The sequence below is a fragment of the Lontra canadensis genome, unplaced genomic scaffold (assembly GCF_010015895.1).
Source record: "Lontra canadensis isolate GAN:19392208 unplaced genomic scaffold, GSC_riverotter_1.0 scaffold5, whole genome shotgun sequence".
NCBI classification, from domain to species: domain Eukaryota; kingdom Metazoa; phylum Chordata; class Mammalia; order Carnivora; family Mustelidae; genus Lontra; species Lontra canadensis.
In genome coordinates this window covers 35,904,794-35,924,470 of record NW_022630999.1, presented here as the reverse complement: position 1 = coordinate 35,924,470, position 19,677 = coordinate 35,904,794, and the positions used below count along the sequence as shown (strand labels likewise).

Sequence of the window (19,677 nt, the reverse complement as noted above, 5' to 3'; positions counted from 1 at the left end):
AATAGCCACCCTAGGGCGCCTGGGTGGCTCAGTGGGTTAAGCCACTGCCTTCGGCTTAGGTCATGATCTCAGGGTCCTGGGATTGAGTCCCGAATCGGGCTCTCTGCTCAGCAGGGAGCCTGCTTCCCTCTCTCTCTCTGCCTGCCTGTCTACTTGTGATTTCTCTCTGTCAAATAAATAAATAAAATCTTTAAAAAAAATTAAAAAATTACTTTAATAATAGCCAGCCTAATGTATATGTGAGGGGGTTTCAGGATTTTTTTTTATGTTTTTAAATATTTTTAAGGTTTAAAAAGTATTTAAAGTTTGTAGTTCCTAGTAGGAAAACATTATCTGAATGAATACCCTAATGGCAAACCATTGTAGAATGTTTCAGTTGCATGGGGAGCAGAGGGGTAGGGATTCTCCTCACAGCACCCCAGCTTTCTTCCTGAGAAGATCGGAGGTACACTGGTTTGTATTACTGCGACATCCATTAGGTGATCGAAGTTGCTTTTCCTTCAGCAAGGGCTTGATTTGTCAGAAGGGCATTATGCTTGACCTCCAAATTTGGCTGACAATTTACTGATGAGATTCATAACCTTTGGGTTGCTCTGATATTTTGACATATTCGCTGGGTTCTGGGCCACATCCTGGAAGGCCACCATAACTTCTGGATCCTGCATGGCTGCAAGAACTTCCGGATCACTAAGAATTTCATTGAGCCCAGGCATCCCTGCCATTCCTGGCATCCCCCCTGCCATTCCAGGCATTCCCTCAGGAAAGCCACCTAGGAAAGAGCCATACTGAGCTCCTGATTGTCGTCTGGCTTCTTCCTCCCTCTGGGCTCTCTCATGTTCTTCCCAAGCCTTCTTAACCCTTTCTATTCTTTCTTTCATCTCTCGCTCTTCACGTTTTCGCTCATACTTTCTCTGATGTTCAGCAATTTTCTGGGCCCTCGGCTGAACTTCTTTCAGCATTGCACTAGCATCTTCATCATAATCCAGTTTACAAGCAAGGGCAAGATCATGTGCGGCTTCTTCCCAATGGCCCAGAAGTCTATGTGACCACTTACAAGGCTGAACTGAATCAGGATTTATTTCAAGAGCTCTGTCAGTCTTGAATGGCAGCGTTTGGCTTCTGTAATTTGATGAAGACACTGGCTCTCTTGGCATACAGAATGGCCAAGCGAGAATTTAGTTTGATGGCATCTGTGGACAAGTCAATGGCTTTCTGTAGTTCACCATCATTTAGGGCATCCATGGCAGTCACTTTTTTTATCATTTGCCTGATCCATCATTTCCTTGGTTATCTCTACATTTTCATCTCCCATTTCTTGAGGGGCATCGGTATCTGGTTCAATCACACCTTCATTGTCAATTTCTAGATCACTCTCCTCACTTGATGGTTCATCTGTCTTTATGTTTTCCTCCACCTTCTTACTATCTGGTTTTTCTTCCTTGATACTGGCTTCAGATTTAGTTTTATGAGTGGCAGGTGGTATTTTACCCCCCATGCTCTCCACCCACTCCCGCAGGAAACTCATTTCCTCGGTGTGCAGAACGCTCGGATCCTGCTTACACATTTTCATGAAAGCCCGAAGCTCGCTCACTTTGCGGGGGTCCATGGTCCAGAGGCAGTGGCAGGCGTCAGGCGCGGCTGAGGTTGCGACCCGATTCCAGGCGCGGGTACTAGCTCCTCGAGATCGTGTGGAAAGGGCGGTTTCAGGATTTTTAATAAACAAAACTGTTATGACTATTCTAATATACACACCCTGATGCCCATGTGTAAGAGTTTTTCTATTAACATAATTAAGAATGGAATTTCTGGGTCATGAAATCTGTGTGTTATTTTTCAGTGTTTTTTTCAGTCCCAACACACACCGCTGTTCTGTGAAGGGGGCATATATGTAAAATGACCTCAAAAGGAGCTGTAAGACCCAAGAAAAAAACCAAGTCCGGCTTGATGAGGAGTGGTTTATTAAGGGTACTTACCAGACAGAAGCATGCCTTGGGCATGCCTTGAGCGGCCACAGGATAAATAGATCTCCTTGACCCCACCTTGTGTAAGACATGCTTTTACAGCTTAGGGGTTGGAGAGTATAGTGCTGGCCGTAGGATCTCCAGAGCTGATCAAGGATGTTATGCCCCAAGGGTTGGTTAGGCAAAAAGAAAGAATGTGGGGGAGGAGGGACTGTGCTCAAGAAGACTTTGGGTCACAGAGCGGTCATCATGGCAGATTTGTCCAAGATGGCATCGGCATGATTTACACACCTGTCATCAAGAGTAAGTGATCCTTCTAGCTGCTCAGTATCCTAACACTATTGGCACAGCTATGATTTTCACTGGTTTGGTGGGTGTGAAATGACAATGTGGTTTTATTGTGCATCTTTATGAGTAATAATGGGATTAAGCATCTTGTCATAGGTTTCTTGGTCATATTTATTTCCTCTTATGTAGACTATCTGTTTAAGTCTTTTGCTCATTTTCCTATTAGATTGTCTCAGTTTTATGAATGTGTAGGACTTTATTTTGGATACTAATCATTTATTGATTATACATTCCAAATGTCTTATCCAAATTTATCATTTGTCATTTCATCTCTTTTGGTGTCTTCTGATGAGCAGAAATAATTTTAACCTAATTGGATGTATTGATCTTTTCCTTTGTGATTTCACTTTCTGTATTTTGCTTAAGAAGTCTGTCTCTCCCTGAGATTGTAAAGATATTCTTTATTTTAGTCTAAGAGCTTTATTCTCCCACCTTTACTGAGATATAATTGATAATGTTGGGTGAGTTTAAGGTGTATGATATAATGATTTGACACACATACATACTGTGAAATGATTATCACAAAAAGGTTACTCAGTGCATCCATCAGCTCACATAGTTACCATTTGTGTGTGTGTGTGTGTGTGTGCACGCGTGTCAAGGACATTCAAGATCTACTTGGTTAGTTAATGTCAAGTACACAGTGCAGTCCTGTAAACAGAGTCACCATGCTGTACATTAGATCTTCAGAACTAATTTATCTCATTAGTGAAGTTCATACCTTTTAAAAAAGATTTATTTATTTATTTTAGAGAGAGAGAGCATGACAGCATGTTGAGTGGAGGAGGGGGTAGAGGGAGAAGGAAAAAGAGAGAGAATCTCTAACAGACTTCCCACTGAGCACAGAGCCCAGTGTGGGGCTCAATTTCATGACCCTGAGATCACGACCTGAGCTGAAATCAAGAGTCGGACACCTTATCAACTGAGCCACCTAGGGGCCCCTGAAGTTTGTAACTTTTGATCAATATCTCCCCATTTCCTCCACTCCCAGCCATTGATAACCACAATCTACACTTAGTTTCTATGAGTTCAACTTTTTTAGATTCTACATACAAATGAGATAACCCAGTATTCTTTCTCTGTCTAGCTTCCTTTACCTAGCATAATCCCTTCAAATCCATCCATGTTGTCACAAATGGCAGCATTTTCTTTTTTTTTATGGCCTATAATTCTTACAAGAGTTTTAAGGTTTTTCTTTCACATTTAAGCCCTTGACCCACCTGGAATTGATTTTTTGCGTGCTAGGGGTTATTGTTTTCTCCACTTGGAGAGCCAGTTTTCCCAGCCTTGTTTATGGAATAACTGGTTCCTTACCTCATTGGTCTTTAAGGGATCCTCCATCAGAAATCAGGTTTTCTAATACACGAGGATCCTTCTATTAGGACCTTTTATTCTATTTCATTAATATATGTGTCAATCCCTGTCCCAGTTTCATACTGTTGAAAATGCGTTTGCTTTATCATATATTTTGATATATGGTAAGCTAATTCCCTGTCCAGAATTCTGCTTTGGGAGTGTCTTTACCTTTCTTGGCCCTTTGCTCTTCCATATAAACTGAAGATTCAGCTTGCCAGGTTATAAGAAAAACTGAGTTGGGCTTTTGATTAAAATAGTGTTAGGACACTTTAAGGAGAATCGCCTTCCTATCTGTGAACATGGTATACCTCTTCATGTATTTAGATTTTCTCCAGTGTCATTTAATAAAAGGTTGTAATTTCCCTGAAAGGGTCTTGACCACTTCTCTTAGGTACCTTAAATTTGTGGTTGCTTCTGTAAATTGTATCTTGAGTCCATGTACTTCTAAGGCATACTTGTAGTCACACTATAGATAATGTGCTTTTCCTACTTATATCATATTATATTACCTTTTCAAAGGTGTACTGAATACCAGTAGGGAAGAGTGACTATCTCGCTATTACTGGACACCTCAGACTTCTGGTTTTCATGTTGCTCAAGTCTCATAAGATGTTTACTTTTCTCTAAGAACTTGGAGTTTGGGGTCTGCCTACCTTGAATCACAGTCCTTGCCCTCCCTCACCCTCGCCCATATCCTTCACCTCACTGCACCTGTGTTCTTCATCTCTAAAATGGAAATGATGGTGATGCCTCCTTTATGGGCTGATTGTGATGATTTATTGTGATAATAGAGTACATCGCCTCATGTGGAGCCTGGCACATAGTAAGAGCTCCTTAGCTTTTATTATTTCTCGACACAAACTTTTTGCTTCACTTTTGATTTGCTGGGTATTGATTTTTTCTAGCTGAAATCAGGGTTTGAAAAATTCGTCAACAAAAAGTCAAGATTCCTGTTTTTGTTTCACCTTCTTTTTCTCTCACCTTATTCCTCCTCCTGCTACTCTGCTGCTCATCCCCCACCCCATTCTCTGGTTAAATCCAGATGATCAGTTTGGACAGTTTGTCCAGTGGCGAATGAGGACACCTTATCCTTTCAGGATGCCAACTCCAGGCCAGCTCTTGAATCTGTCCTCACTTCCCCAGCCACTGCCCGAGTACAGGTCTCATGGCCATTAACTGGTCTCCCTGCCTCTTGCCTCTTGCCATCTTGCCATCTAAGCAAGACTTCCCAAGATCTCGACTCTACCATCTGGTAGTGCCACCCCTGTTTAGAGCCTTCCATGGCTCCCCGCCATCTTCAGCATGAAGCCCGCAGCACTCACTCATCTGCTCCTCAAGGCCATTCATGATCCAGCCTCCACCTAATTGCTATCACTGACCAAAGTCCTATTCAGTGTCTTACACATGTTATGATCTGTGATACAAAACTGCTGGGTAAGAATCATTCTTCCATTAAAAAAAAAAAGATTTTATTTATTAATTTGGGAGAGAGAGATCATGAGAGTGCATAAGCCAGAGAAAAGAGGAAACGGAGCAGGGAGCCCCATGTGGGGCTTGATTCAGGACCTGGGGATTATGACCTGAGCCAAAGGCAGACGCTTAACCTCCTGAGCCACCCAGGCGCCCCTCATTCTTCCATTTTATAAATGAGGACACCAGTTCTCGTATTGGTGAAATGACTCCTCAGAGCCTCACAATTAGGAAGCACAGACACAGGATTTTAATCCCAGTCTCTGGCTTCCCCAGCCAGCTTTATGTCCACTTACCTTGGCTGTCTGATCAAAAAATGAAATCTCAGCTTAATCCAGTTTAACATGTAAATGACCTTGGGAGCACACCAGTTTGAGCTCATTCATTCGCATTGCTTCTGCAGAAGTGACTAAGAGGGTCTGAAATGGGCCAGGGAAAGGGTAAATGTCAAAATAGTAGCTTGAGGCAAATAAAAGAGAAAGTGTGCCCTCTGACCCTTTTCATGTGAGGCTGAGCTCCGGGTGGGGGCCAGGGGGGTAAGCTAAGCCCGGGGCAGGGAGTAGTAATGTAGCTAGTGGGAGGGACAGAGCAGGGAGGGTAATGAGGTAAAGGCTGAGGATGACGTAAGAGGTGATAAAGGAAGTGATTATGACCAGGAAATAAGTGTGCTGAAACCACCCTAGGAGAATCATCAGAATATTCCTGGCATCGATTGACATTTAAAAAATAGTAACAATTATATTTAAAATTTTTGTGCCACTCATTTGCCTGGCCACTCAATCATTCCAATAATACTGAAAAATGGTAATGACTATTCCCATTTGACAGAGAGAGAAATTGAAGCTGAGAAAGCTAAGTGGGTTTGCTCAAGGCCCTCAGCTAGGAAGTGACAAAACCTAAAATGCGCTGCAGGTCTGCCCAGTGCCCCCAGCCTTGCCCCCTCCCGGCGCCCCTCCACCCACATGCTGTTCTGCAGTCATCTTGTTCCTCCAAATGGGGCTGAGTCATTTGGGGGCCACGTAAAGATCATAAATGTGCTGCTAGATGTCAAATGTTCCAACAATAAGGAAGAATTGAAGAGAAAGACATTGGTAATCCTGCTGTCGGGTGGATGCAGTATCAACACATCTTCACATTTTGGGGGCACCCAGGACCTGTGTATTTCCTGTCTAATAGTCCCTGGTCCATTTCCAGACCCTGCGTAGGCCTCTTTCTAGGCCCTCCCTAACAAAGGTAGACCAGAGATCTGCTTTTGGCTGTGAGGGAGGGGCTGGCCCCTCACGGATGCCCAAAGGCTAGATCCAGGACAGGAAGAAAAGGGGGGGTGGGTAGGCAGTAGTCATAGGCCTCCTTTCACTCTCTTTCTCTGGGTCCCTGCAATGTTAGAGACAGGCCTGGTGGGGATATCATTATTTATTTATTTATTTGTTTGTTTTTTTGTAAAGATTTATGTATTTATTTGAGAGAGAGAGAGAGTGAGAGTGGAAGGCGGGGCAGGGGGAGCGAGAGTATCAAGTAGACTCCCCCGCTGAGCACAGAGCCCAACTCGGGGCTTGATCCCACAGCCCTGAGATCACAACCTGAGCTGAAACCAAGAGTTGGGTGTTCAACCGACCGAGCAACCTGGGTGTCCCTCATTATTTTTTTAATATAAAATTAATGTACATGCAAACAAGAAGTTAATTGTTCCAAAGGGTGTATGTGGGCATGCCAAAGCCTTGAGGTCCCTCCAGAAGAAACCACTGGAAGGAGTTTCTCACGAGTACAGTCAAGACCCAGGACACCGAAGGATAGCAGTACCCCAGTTGCTTGTGTTGCCCATGCTCAGTGCCCTTCACTTTGGTCTTGCCAAGTGGGAGATGGCGGGAAGAGCAAGGGAAAAGCAGAGGAAGACTGGATGCTTGGAGAGCAGGGAGGAGCGTACACAGGTGGAGTTGGCAGTGGAGAGCTGGGAAGAGGTGAAGAGGGGCTTTGGGAAGGGAACAAGGCTATTTAAGTGGAGTTTTCAGAAGCCTCCAGAGCTCCTGGATGACTTCTGGCCTTCCAGACCAGGTCCTCTTTCATCCCACTGCTGGGTGATATGACCTCTGGGCTCCCTAGCCCCCTGGGGCTATCTTCTCTCTGGCCCCTCTCTGGCCCCTCTCACCACAGAGCCCTCTTCCTCTGTCTCCGTGGGGGCTCCTGACCAAAGCACCTGGCACACAGCAGGGCTCACATGAGGGTACAGAGGGATACAGTGAGGGGCAGAAGGATGATTACCCGGGGGTGGGGCGGGGTGGGAAGGCTTCGCACCTATTACACGATTTGGTCCAAGGTGGCTCTTGTCCTGATGCAATCATGAAAGAAATTCTCTATTCATGAAGGAATGGAGAAACAGATGAGCAATTAAATGCCTGAGTCCAGAGTAATGATGATTAAGGAATGTTGGGAAAGGACATTATTACAAGGCTCCAAAAGCATTTGAAAGCTCTCAGAGTTCAGGAGAGTGGCTGGGGCGGGCGGGCCCCGAATGTTATCAGAAGATGCCAGGCCCCTCATTCCTACCCCACTAGGTCACTGTGAGCCAAGACCAAGGCCAGGCATCATCATTTGCACCCCCACTGTAGCTCACACCCCTTTGAGAGTCAATGACAGACAGATCTGGGGGAGGGGGGGGTCCCCGCAGGTGGGTTCCTAAAGAATATGATTTGTAAAATGGGATAACAATTATGAGACATAAAACTCGTCTCATGAATCCAATAAGGAGATTAAATGAAACCCCGTTGGCATAGTGCATGGAACAGGGGCTCAGCGTCTAGTAAACCCTCAGTAAATAGAGTAGGACATTGTTAGTGTGTATTTTTTTTCCAGAATGTTTCTTCCAGAACTCCCTGAAGCAGGAAGGCTGGGTCTGTCCCCACGGTCCCACCAGAGCTTGAAACAGTGCCTGGCATACAGTTGGCACTCAACACACACTTGTCGAGGGAACGAGCAAACTGCTTACGTAACTGTCTTCTGGTAACAGACTCAAGAAGACAACTCCGGAGCCCAAGCGCTCGGTTCCCAACGAGCCGTGCCGCAATCTGCCCATTTCCCCACCAGCCCTGCGCAGCCCTGACAGGCAGTGACCACACAGGGCAGATGACTTGCAGTGTACTTCTCTAAATGCTCCCCCGGGGTGGGAGGAATCCCCAGGGCCTGGCTCATCGGCACAGGCAGATGACTTGGGGCCCAGTGTGGCCCATCTTCCCGTTAGCTCAGTGCTGGTCATTAGGCCGGCCAGTTCTTGAAGTTCTGCTTGGGCAAGGGAACAGAATGAGCAGCCCCAAGGAGGAAGGACACTGTGCAGGCCCCCTGAAGCAGGAATTGAACCTTGGCCTGTCCCATATGACAGCCGCTTCCTGAAGATCACTTCTCTTGCTCTTCTGTCCCTGAGCCTGCCTTGGTCCTGGGAGGTGATTTGGTTCTTTGCAGTGAGTCTTAGCAGTACCAACTCACCACTAGGGAACAAGTTCATGAACTATCTCACAGTAAGCATGACCAACTTTTATTGAGCACTTACTCTGTGCCAGGTCCTGTACTCAATGAAAAGACTTTCTTTCACTTCCCCTAAGGAGACACCCAACTGTTCCCCAAACACTCTGGGTTTTGTTTTGTTTTGTTTTGTTTTGTTTTTTTAAAGATTTTGTTTATTTATTTGACAGAGATCACAAGTAGGCAGAGAGAGGCAGGCGGTGGTGGAGGGGGGCGGGGAGCAGGCTCCCTGCTGAGCAGAGAGCCCAATGTGGGGCTCAATCCCAGGACCCTGAAATCATGACCAGAGCCAAAAGCAGAGGCTTAACCCACTGAGCCACCCAGGCACCCCCAAACACTCTGTTTTTGTGATGTGTCTGGGCCTTCACATATACTAGTCCTCAATTTAAAATGCTCTTTCTGGCTTTACCCATCTGGTGACTACTCACCCTTAGCACCCAGCTCCTCAGTCTCCTCATCTTGGAAGTCTTCTTAAATTTGCCCAAGACAATAACATCACAGATCCCAGTAGGGCCCCACAACCATCATTTGGGTCTTTGTGTTTGTCTCCCTTTGAGCTATGGCCCCTCCAAAGCCCCAGGCTGTACCATTTTCACCTCCTTATCCTGCTGTCCACCTCTATGCCTGGCACAAGGTCAAGGTGTCCCTTCTCAATTCCTTGATATTTCATTTCCATCTCTTGTATGCTCCTCCTCCTCCCTTTGCTGCCATATAATATTTTTGTCTTTATTCCAAGAACAATGCTAGTTACATTATAGGTATTTATACATGTAAATTGAATGATACAAATGAATCAAAGATCTTACCTGCAGGCTACCATATAGGAGGCATTGAATTATTTGCCTGTAGACTCCATGGATACCTCCAGCAAGACATAATGAGAACAGGTAGGGCAAGATGAAGTCAGAAGAAGGAAGAGAATGAGAGAAGGTGCTGGAACTAACATTATCTGAGCACTTATGTGTGCCTGGTGTGTGTTTCTCTAACTCCCCATAACAATCCAGTGAGGTGAATACTATGATTCTCTTTTAATAGACAAAAAAAATAAATAAATAAAGGCACAGAGAGGTAAATTGACTTGCCCAAGATCACACAGTAAGCAAGTGACAGAGCTGGGATCTGAGTCCCGCCTGCCCAGTCCCAACAGTCAGACAGAGAAGGCTGGGGTGTTCCTGCAATATGAGAGTTTGGGGAAAGTGAGGAGGGGTACAGGACCATGGGGGAGAAGGAATGGGATGTCTGCCAGGGCATGCACTGCCCCTTCCTTCCAGATGTCACATGACCTATTTCCTCAGGACAGATGTTTGCTGACCTATAGACCACTCCTTCTGATCTCTTTCCAATACATTTAACTACTTTTAAGCTCCACTTTCAAGTACGTCTTTCTTTTTTCTAATACCAGTCCCATTCTGAACACTTTTCTCTCAGTCTTGGACCAGGGTTTGGGTAACCATGACCCCATAAGATTGTGCAACACCCATCGAAGGTTCCAGAAACCCACAACTTCTCAATAATGCTGAACTGGGTGAAATTTCCCAGTAACTACCTCCTCTGCCTGACTAACGCTTTCTTAGCTTGGCAATGTAATGTCCTATTTTTAAGGAGCTCAGTCATTTGGTTTAGATTCTTTATTTGTTTTATTTTAATGACCTTCTGAATCATTCATTTTTCTACTTCTGAGCAGATTCACTTTTGGCCACTTCCTTGAATAGAAATCCAAACCTTGCGTTAAAACTCAGCACCAACAACTCCCTCCTCCTGAAAATTCTCATCCATACCATCTCTTCTTCAGGCAGAAGTAGTCCCCCTCTCCCCCCACTTTCTGTACCATTCACCTGGTATTTATACTATTGTCACCATCATTATCCTAATGATAAAAATGATAAGCCAGTCACTTGAGTTGCTTCTCATAATTCTCATGATGACCCTAGGAAGGAAGTAATTATGATTTCCATTTTACATATAGTGAGACTTAAGCCTCAAGGAGCTTAAGCTTCTTGTTCAAGATCACATGAAGGAAGTGAAGAAGCTGAGATTCTAATTGAGCCCAGCCCGACCCCAGAGTGAGTGTATTGAAAGGTAGCTCTTTTTGGCTCTGGCTGTGACAATGGTTTTGATGCCTGTTACTCCCCACCCCCAAAACTCTAAGCTCCCTGAAGGGCTTGTACCCTGTTGCACTGTATGGAATAAATAGCTGATGACTTCCTGTCCCTTCTCTAGTGTTAGCTGCTTGAAGCTTTACACAATTCTGCATTCTTACAACACCAAGCTCTTGGTAACAAAACAACCAATGCGCATTGAATGAAGGAAGTAAGAGATGAGCATGGGCTTGGAGGATTCCAGGGGACCTATTTTCTACTTGAAAATATTTGATAGGAAATTGAAAAAAAAAATTCTCTGTAGCTCAGGACCAATGCTGCCAGAGGAGACCACCCCGCCATCGACCCTTTTTTGGGGGGTTGAATTAACAACATCTTAGAGACTAAGGGTTCTTAAGTTCACTCAACTTGCCTTTAATGGGCACCTACTGTGGGCCCAGCCTATGCTCACAGGCTAGTGCTAGAGCTGGTTGTGTGAGCAATTCAACAGGCAGAAGCCCTTTGGGTGCCGACCCTCCCTCCACTCCTTCTGGGAGACAAACTCACTATTGCTCTGGGACCAGGCAAGGGTGGGGTCTTGGGAGTAGGGGGAGGGAGGGGCGATCATCCTGTCTGATCAAAGAGGACCAGGCAGGAAAGATCTCAACAGGCCAGCGCCTCCAAGAAGTGAATGAGAGCATCAGAGTAGCAGAGTAGAGTCCTGGAGGAGGCTGGTTCATCCCTCAAGGAATGAACACGAAAATTAGTCTTTGGACCATGAAGTGACAATGCAAGAACTGGATGAGTGGAAAAGGTCTGGGAAGGATAATAAAAATGAGGAGACAGTTGATGGGGGCACATAGAGGCAAAGAGAGTTAAGAGTCCCCTTGTCATTTAGTGAAATGCTTTTTACCTCAAATCCGGTTTTGTCCGTTATCAGTATTGTTGGTCTTGCTTTCTTTTTGTCTTATCTTGATAATCCTGTCACTTTTCACTTTTTACTTCAGGGACACGGTCTCAGGTGAGTCTTCTGTCACCAGCATCTTACTGGCTTTTGGTTGTAGGGATTTGGGACCCAAATTGCAAACTTTGTCTTTTTTTTTTTTTTTTTTACTAGATCCTATGCCCAGTGTGGAGCCCAATGTGGGACTTGAACTCACAACCTTGAGATCAAACCTGAGCTGAGAACAAGAGTCAGATACTTAACTGACTGAACTACCCAGGCGCCCCTGCAAGCTTTGTCTTTGGGTGAGCGCATCCTCCCTGGGAAACAGTAGTGCCCAGTGGTTAAAATGGGCCTCTGATGCCAGGCTGCCTGGGCTGGAGGGTCTGCTGATGGCCTGACAATCTTTAACACGGCATTCAACCTGTTCACACCTAGCACCTCCTCTCCTGTTCCCAACCCAACAATAAGACAGAGCAGAGTGTCCTTCCTCCTGATAGATGGGGAAACTGAGGCCCAAAGACATGAAATGAGTTGCTCAAGGCCACATGGCAGGAACATTTAATTAGCATGTCAAGGGTCCCACACATCTGGGTGGGCCAACTGACTGTCTTTAATCCAAGAGCTTCTTGACTCTTCGATTTGGCTGAAAGGAGCCCTGTCCTACTTCTAATGGTCAAAGATAAGACTCTGACATGTTGATGGCAAAGCAACAATAATAGTAATAATAATACTACCAGCAAACGTTTATCCGGAATCCACTCTATGTCTAGTATCATGCCACAGGCTTTATGCACTTCCTTTTCTTTACTTTTCTCAACATAATGATTAAGTGCATGGACTCTGAAGTCAGACAGCCTGGGTATGAATCTCCGCTCAGCTCCCTACTGGCTGTGTGACATTAAACAAGTTACTTTACCTCTCTGGGCCTCAGTTTCCTCATCTCTAAAACAGGGCTGGTGAGAGTACCTTATAACAGATCCCTGGCCCTTAGTAAATAGGATATAAATATTACTGTTTCATTTTTTTTAACTGAAATATAGTTGATACATGATGTTAAATTTCAGGTATACAACATTACTGTTTCATTTTAAGAAATGTAATATTAGCTTCCTCTTGGCTTATGGATAATGTGTCTATAAAAAGGAAAACTGATAGGATGGAATAGCTCATTTTGCAGAGCTGCAAGCCAATGGGAAGAGACTTTTTCAATGAAGAAGACATCAGAGTTGATAACCACGGTCTCCATTTACACATAGGGAAGCAGAGGTTCAGAGAGGGTAAGCCAGCTGCTTGAAATCACACAGCTAACAAGTAGCAGATGAGGATTTGAACTCAGACCTGTCTGACGTCACAACTCATGTCCTTAACCCCGACACCATATGGCTAGTTCTGCTGATCACGGAAAGATCTGGTGCCTGGCTGTGCACTGAAAATGGAAATATGAGTCACCAGCCATCCCCAGGGATGGCTGGGGAGTGAGAGGAGCTCAGCTATGGGGCAGAATGTTCCGCCAGATGCTGAGGAGCAGCTGCCAACAGTGCTCAGTCTCTTCCACGCTGAGGAAAGGGAGGAGGAGGGCATGGACGAACAGGGTTCGCAAGCCAGCAGAGCGCAGCCTGGAACTTGGTGGGTGACGTCCGCCTCACACATCTGGCCTCTGGAATGCTGAGGCCCCAGAAGACCGCCAACCTTCTGCTTCTCCTTGCAGCAAGCTTTTCCTCTGAAATAACTCAGGCAGCTTTGCTGAGGAAAGTCTCAGGACTTCTAGACTCTCCTGAACCCATCCAGGTGGTGATGTGTGAAATGGGCATGTTCACCTGCTGATGAAGGTGAAGTTTCTGAAGACACAGGGTTAAAAGAAGCAAGTCTGCAGAGTGAGACAGCTCTGAGAAAGATTCCTGGCTGGGTGATCCTGCCCTTTGCCTCAGTTTCCTCTTCCTTGCATGAGGACTGTATCTCTTCTTTGCAGGGTCTGGAGAAGGAATAGCATGCCGAGTGCCCGGCACCTGGTAGACATCCAATCAATGCTCCTGACCACCTGCCGGAGTCAATGAACTAAGGAGTGAACTTGTTTAACTGTATCCCACACAGCACCAATATGCAGCAGGTGGTCCCCACCTTGCTGACCCATGTGGTCAGAGACGTTGTGTCTGGCCTTCCTTTTCTAGTTCCAGCTTCCACTTTGCTCCAAGAAGAATGAAGTCCCATCTGACCTCTTCCAAGCACCAGGCTGAAGGTGAAAAGTCAGGAGGAGCTCAGCCTTTTATCCTTGATGGTGCCCATTGATGGGGGCCCCACCTGACTCATTTTCAATACTTGTGCTGGTTCAACCTGGGAAAGTTTGGGACTGGCCAGTGTGACTTGCTGAGATTGGTGATTCATTTTAGTCTCAAAGGGAAAAAAAGACCAGGTCTTCCCAAAGCCCCCCTCGGCTTGGGCTGGCCTTATCCCTCAGTCAGGGAATGAGTCAGCCCAACCTTATGGGTGCTCGTGTTTTCACTCTGCCTGAGCCTTCAGAAATCAAACAGCAGCTTCCTCTTTCCTCTGCTCCTGGGGGGAAAAAGGTGACTATACAAAGAGAGGATTGAAAAGAGGAACTAAGCCACCATTCATTCCATGGAGGCCACTGAAAGGAAAGAGACTTCTTGGGGAAGGATCTTTTGAAGCCACAGCACACCCCTCATCACCACCTTTCTCTGTCTGGCTGGAGATGGGGCCTGCTGCCTATACCTCCATATTCCCTCTCCACAGGTGGAGAAAACAACCAATCCTCAGAAATCTGCTGGCATTTAAAAAGATGTCTTTGATGATAGAATTCACCTGGAGCATTGGTCCCTGATTCCCTGCTTAGATAAAGCATATGACCTCAATTTCCTGCAAAATGAGGATTGTCATAGGGAGTGGGCAAAGCTGTCATGGCCGCCAAGATGACAATCAGTGTGTTGCACGAGCGTGTGCCTTTTGGGGAAAATCCCCCTGTGAGGGCCAGGCAGTGGATGGGGTGTGAGCTTCTGTGATTCAGGACTCTGCTTATCTGCAAGTCCGACCTCCTGCCAGAGGCCGGACCCTCAGATATCTGAGGCTCAGCTGTAGGTCCTGAGTAACTGGACAGGAACTGAGTAGGGACTGAGCGTCATAGAGCCCAAGTACATTTCTTTGATGTCTCCGAGATGATCAGGATGAAAGGTGGTTGAAGCAGGATATCCTCAGAGGCCATCATCTCAAACAGCGTGACATGGGCTGAGTCACTTCCCCTTTCTGGGCCACAGGTTTGTGTGTGTGTGTGTGTGTGTTTTAATCAGTAAAATGGAGATAATAATTCTTGCTGCACAGAGCTGTATGGACTTGGGCATGACCTAGTGATTGCAAGCCTGGCTCTTGAGTTCACATCCCAGCAGATTGAGGCCATCTCATCTCAGAGGACCTGGCTTGGGCATCCTTATGGTGGTGAGGATGCTGATGATACCTTTGCAGAGGGTCACCATGAGGATTGAATGAGATCATGGGTGAAGCGTTCATGGCTGGCGGATCATAGCTTTCAATAACTGTCAGTTGCTATTAAATCAATCCCTGAGTTTAATTTCTGACATATAGCAGGTGATCAATCAATGCTAGCTATTGTGGGGATGATGATGCTATTAACAGAGAACACAGAAATAGAATCATGGAGCATTAGCCACCAAAAGGACAGTGGACCAAGGTGACGATCTTATTTTAGATCACCCGTTTATTTTACTGCAGAGGACACGGAGGCCCACAGGGGAGAGATGCCTCCTCAGTCAGAGGTCACCTCAAATTCACTGGGCTCTTCTTAGCCATCCCTACTTCACCCAGGAGACCGGGGCCATTTAGGGTAAGGACACTCGTGGGCCTCAGTTTCTCCTTAGGAACTGAATGACTTCCTGGGGCAGGAGTGAAGGGGCTTCAAGCTGGTTGGCATCATCCAGAAAGAACTGGGGGCTGTTGCTGGTAGGGGTAGAGAAATGCTAATGCCTTTCAGAAAGCTCTGCCCCAGTGACGGCCCTGCTTTTGGAAGTAATCCAGCTACGGTGGAGGGGGGCACCCAGCTCTTGGGGAAGGCGTGTGTGTGTGTGTGTGTGTGTGTGTGTGTCAGTGTGTGGTTCTTAGACAGTTATTCTAGAAAATCCCACTGGCCACCAGTTGGTGAGCACTGACTGTGGTCAGGTCCTGTGCCAAGTGTGTGTGTGTCATAGATTTTCATGGTAACTCTGTGGGGTGAACACTCTACTGCCCCAGCAAACTGAGGCACAAAGAGGCTAAGGAAGTGTATCAACCCCCCACCCCCACCTCCTGGGCTAGTTCATGGTGGAGCTGGGGCTTGAACACAGGCTGGGTGGCCCAGAATTTGTGACCCTCCACACCACCCTGCGGCCCCCATGGGCCATGCCTCACACCTGTGCCACCCTTCTTATTGCCTCATGTGATTTCTACCTCTGTGATCTCACACTCAACTTGTGTGAAGCCCTGTGAGGCTCAAAGGGTCGTAGGCTGGGCCCAGCATGGAGTAGGGTCTCATTCACTCAGCAAACATTTCTGAGCCCTACCACATGCTGGGATCTGAACCAGGGACAGGAATGAGTGGGAGTAAGATGCTGGCCATTAGAGGGCTGGTGGCCTGGATTGGGTAGAAATCAGCATGTTCACGGGTCTATGCCCTTCTGGGCACTAGAGATGGGTATGGTGGCTTCCATGGGAATGTTCCGCCAGGCAAGGGACATGAGTGGCTGGGGTCAGGAGTTACGGATTCTGGTTTCTGCTCTGTGCTTGATCATTAGCAGTCACCTTGGCCACCTGCCACTGGGCCTCTGTATTTCCCCATTGGAATGATAAGGCAAGGGCAAGTGGAGTGGTCTTTTTGGCGAGACAGTGGGGCTATGTCCTGCCTAAGACCCTCTATTTGGCTGGTGTCAGTCTTAGACGCTGGTCTGAGGCTCTGTCTGGCACTGCCTGGCTCTCAGGCTACATCTCCCATCCTTGGTCACCCCCGTCACATGCTGGATCGTGGGGTAATACCAAGTGTCCCCATAAATCCCTCCTTGGAGCTGGCCATCTTTGATGCCTCCAACCTGACCTGGGAGAGATCTCCTTTTATCTGTGTCCTCAGGCAGATTGGTAACATCAAAATACATAAGAAGGCAGTATGTTGTGATTTTCAAAGTCCCTTTGCAGACATTTTCTCATTTCAAATTAATAAAAGGCAAAATTTTAAATTAATAATTCAAAACAATGATAAAGGCACCATTTCTGGAGTTGTAGGCAAAGGGACTTTCATACACATCTCTCATCCTCCCAGAGACACTTTCATGGGCTTACTATAATTAGGATTGCATTTTGCGTGAGGAGGCTGAGGCTGTGACAGGCAGAGGGAATTCTGTAAGGCCGCAGCTCCACAGGGACAGGGCCGGTGATGTGGCTCATTCCAGAGCACAGGTTATCTCCTCTCCCGTGTCTGCACCGGTTCTTCTCTCCAGCACCCACAAGGTGCTGGGGCACATAGCGAAGGGGCCAGGCTGGCTCCCTGGCTGGGCCACAGTCCACGGAAGCCCATGAGGAAATATCATTACTCAGCAGAGGCAAAATGGAGGGTGTTTCTCTGCCTTGGCTCAGCTCCCCCCCACTTACCCCCTTGTGATCTTGGGCGACTACCATCGCTCTCTAAGCCTCTGTTCTATGGCTATCAAATTGGGAAAATAATGAATTTCTGCCTCATCAGGTTGCTGTGAAGACTTTGTGAGGAAACATGCATCCAGCTGCCATGATGGCACCTGGCCTGGAGAAGGTGTCTGTCAGTACTCTGACATCTGTCTGCAAGCATGCTCTGTGAAGCTGAAGAAATGGAGGCACTGAGGGGCCAAGTCTCTAAGACCACAGAGTAATAGGGAAGCTGAAATGGTGCCCACGAGGGTCCCAGATGCACGCTCTCTCCCCTTCCAGCCTCACAGCCCCTGTAAGCCCCCTGGGTTCTGAGGCAGCTCCCCAGAGACCAAAGCCCTGAGTCAGGGTAGATAAGGAGGCCAGGAGACAAGGGTTTAAGCGGGTTTCTTCACTGAGGCAGATGCTTCAGGAAATGAGGGCTGAGAGGACTTCTAAGAAGGAGGGAGGCTTGAGGGCCAGAGGTCAGCCTGGCTCCTGGCCCAGAGACTGGGCTTCAAGAGGGCCCCAGCCTCCACACTAACTTGGCTCAGCCCACGCAGGCGGTCTTTGAGGCCAGCTGTGATCCTCCTCCATCCAGATCCTTCTCCAGGCTTGCCTCCCACCCTTTCCAGATAGGAGCCCTAGGCCAAGACCTGGGGTGAGGTGACCAGGGCTGGGAAAAAAGCCCACTGCCCCATTCAGGTCCTCTGAGAGCACTGTGGGCCCTGTGCTTCGAGGTCAGAGGTCTTGAGTTCTGGCTCTGCCCCTTTCGTGGGGATGCTGGTCATATGCCCCAATGGCTCTGAGCCTCAGGTGTCTTGTCTGTAAATGGGGGAAGTCATACCCGCCCTTGGGGGCAGGTAAAGTGGATCTCTCTAAGATCCTGGCATGGACAAGCTGGCCCAAGAATGCCAGTTCCTGCTCTTGTTGGTGGGGAAACAGGTGCTGCGACCTTGGCATTCTAAGGGCTGGGTATGGGGATCTCTCGATGTTCCTGTGCTTTAGGTTTCTTAGGGTCACAGACATTACCAGGGACCCTGCCGTGTGTGTAGGAGGGAGGCCACTAGGCAGAGTGCCTTGGACAGCATGGGTAGGGGGCTGACAACAGTCCAGCCACAAGGTGCTATAGGGTCCTGAAATTCAGAGGCCTGGGCAGCTTGGGACCAGCACCCAGGCATCCTGATCCTGGCCTCAGTGCCCAGAGCAGCAGCAGGAAGATCCTGATAGGGCGCTCCCAGAACGCTGTGCGATAACATTAGATAACACGACATTTAGTGGCCTCTCCACGCCCTGCTGTGTGGAGTTTTCTCTGAAACACCCAGAGGCAGGGCTGGATAATTGTGTCAGAGTGAGGACACCAGGATGACACGACCCCAGGACCATGGCCCAGTGGAGCTTCAAGGCTGGACTCCTGAGGGGCAGCTGGCTTGGGAACCCAGAACCCCAGCTACCCCCGGTCCCAAGGCCAGCTTCAGTCACTACTCTAGTAACGCTCTGCTTCTCAGCTTTCCCAGCATACCTCCGGGTCCCAGCTGCTGGCCTGGAAGGGGCCTCGGGACTTTTGAAGGGATTTTGGAGGGCTGAGGCAGGCAGTTCAGTCCCTGCCAGCTTTGGTTCACTGACTCAGTCCCCCCCTTGACCTTTCTTTCCCACTGGCTATTTATGGGCATTTCCTGTCCCTTGAATAGGTAAAGAAAAGGGAAGCGAGAGAAGCTCAATGTGGGGCTTCTTTAACCGTCGGTAAATCATTTTCTTTACTATTAACTTAAAAAAGCAATATGGGCTTGGAGTGAAAATGGCTATGCCAGAGAAGCACATACAGTGAAAAGAGTGAGTGCCTCCCCGACTCCATCCATCTTCCAGAAGGATCCCCATGTGTGTGGCTGGGGGCCTTCCAGGTCTTCCTGTGTGATCGATTACAGCCCCTTTATTGTAACCCCCTATTACACATAGCCTTAAAAAAATAAAAGAAAAAAAAGCAGGGAAGCTACTCTATATACTTCAATTATTCAGTGACCATACATTGAGTACCTACTACATGCCAAGCATTGTGCAGATTCCTCAACTTGCTTTTTCTGTCAACAACACGCTGAATAGTAAAGATAATCCTTTAGGTCCGTACTTTTACTTTTGGAGCATAGGAACCCTTGGGATGATTTTAAATGTCCCCAGGCCCAGGACCCCACCTGAGGCTGGTTACATCAGAGGTTCTGGGGATGGGACCCAGGTGTCAGAATTTTGAATTCTGAAGCTCCCTGGTGTTTCCAGTGTGGACCAGGACTGAGAACCACTGTTCTGGGCTGGTTCTAGCTGCTGGAGTAGGAGCTGGGCCTGCCGTGTGGTAGCATCA

The 19,677-nt window shown here is 47.3% G+C and overlaps 1 pseudogene; it reads right to left on the bottom strand.

Moving 5' to 3' along the window:
* Positions 1–483: 483 nt before the first annotated feature.
* Positions 484–1,677, bottom strand: LOC116864064 (annotated as a pseudogene).
* Positions 1,678–19,677: the final 18,000 nt, after the last annotated feature.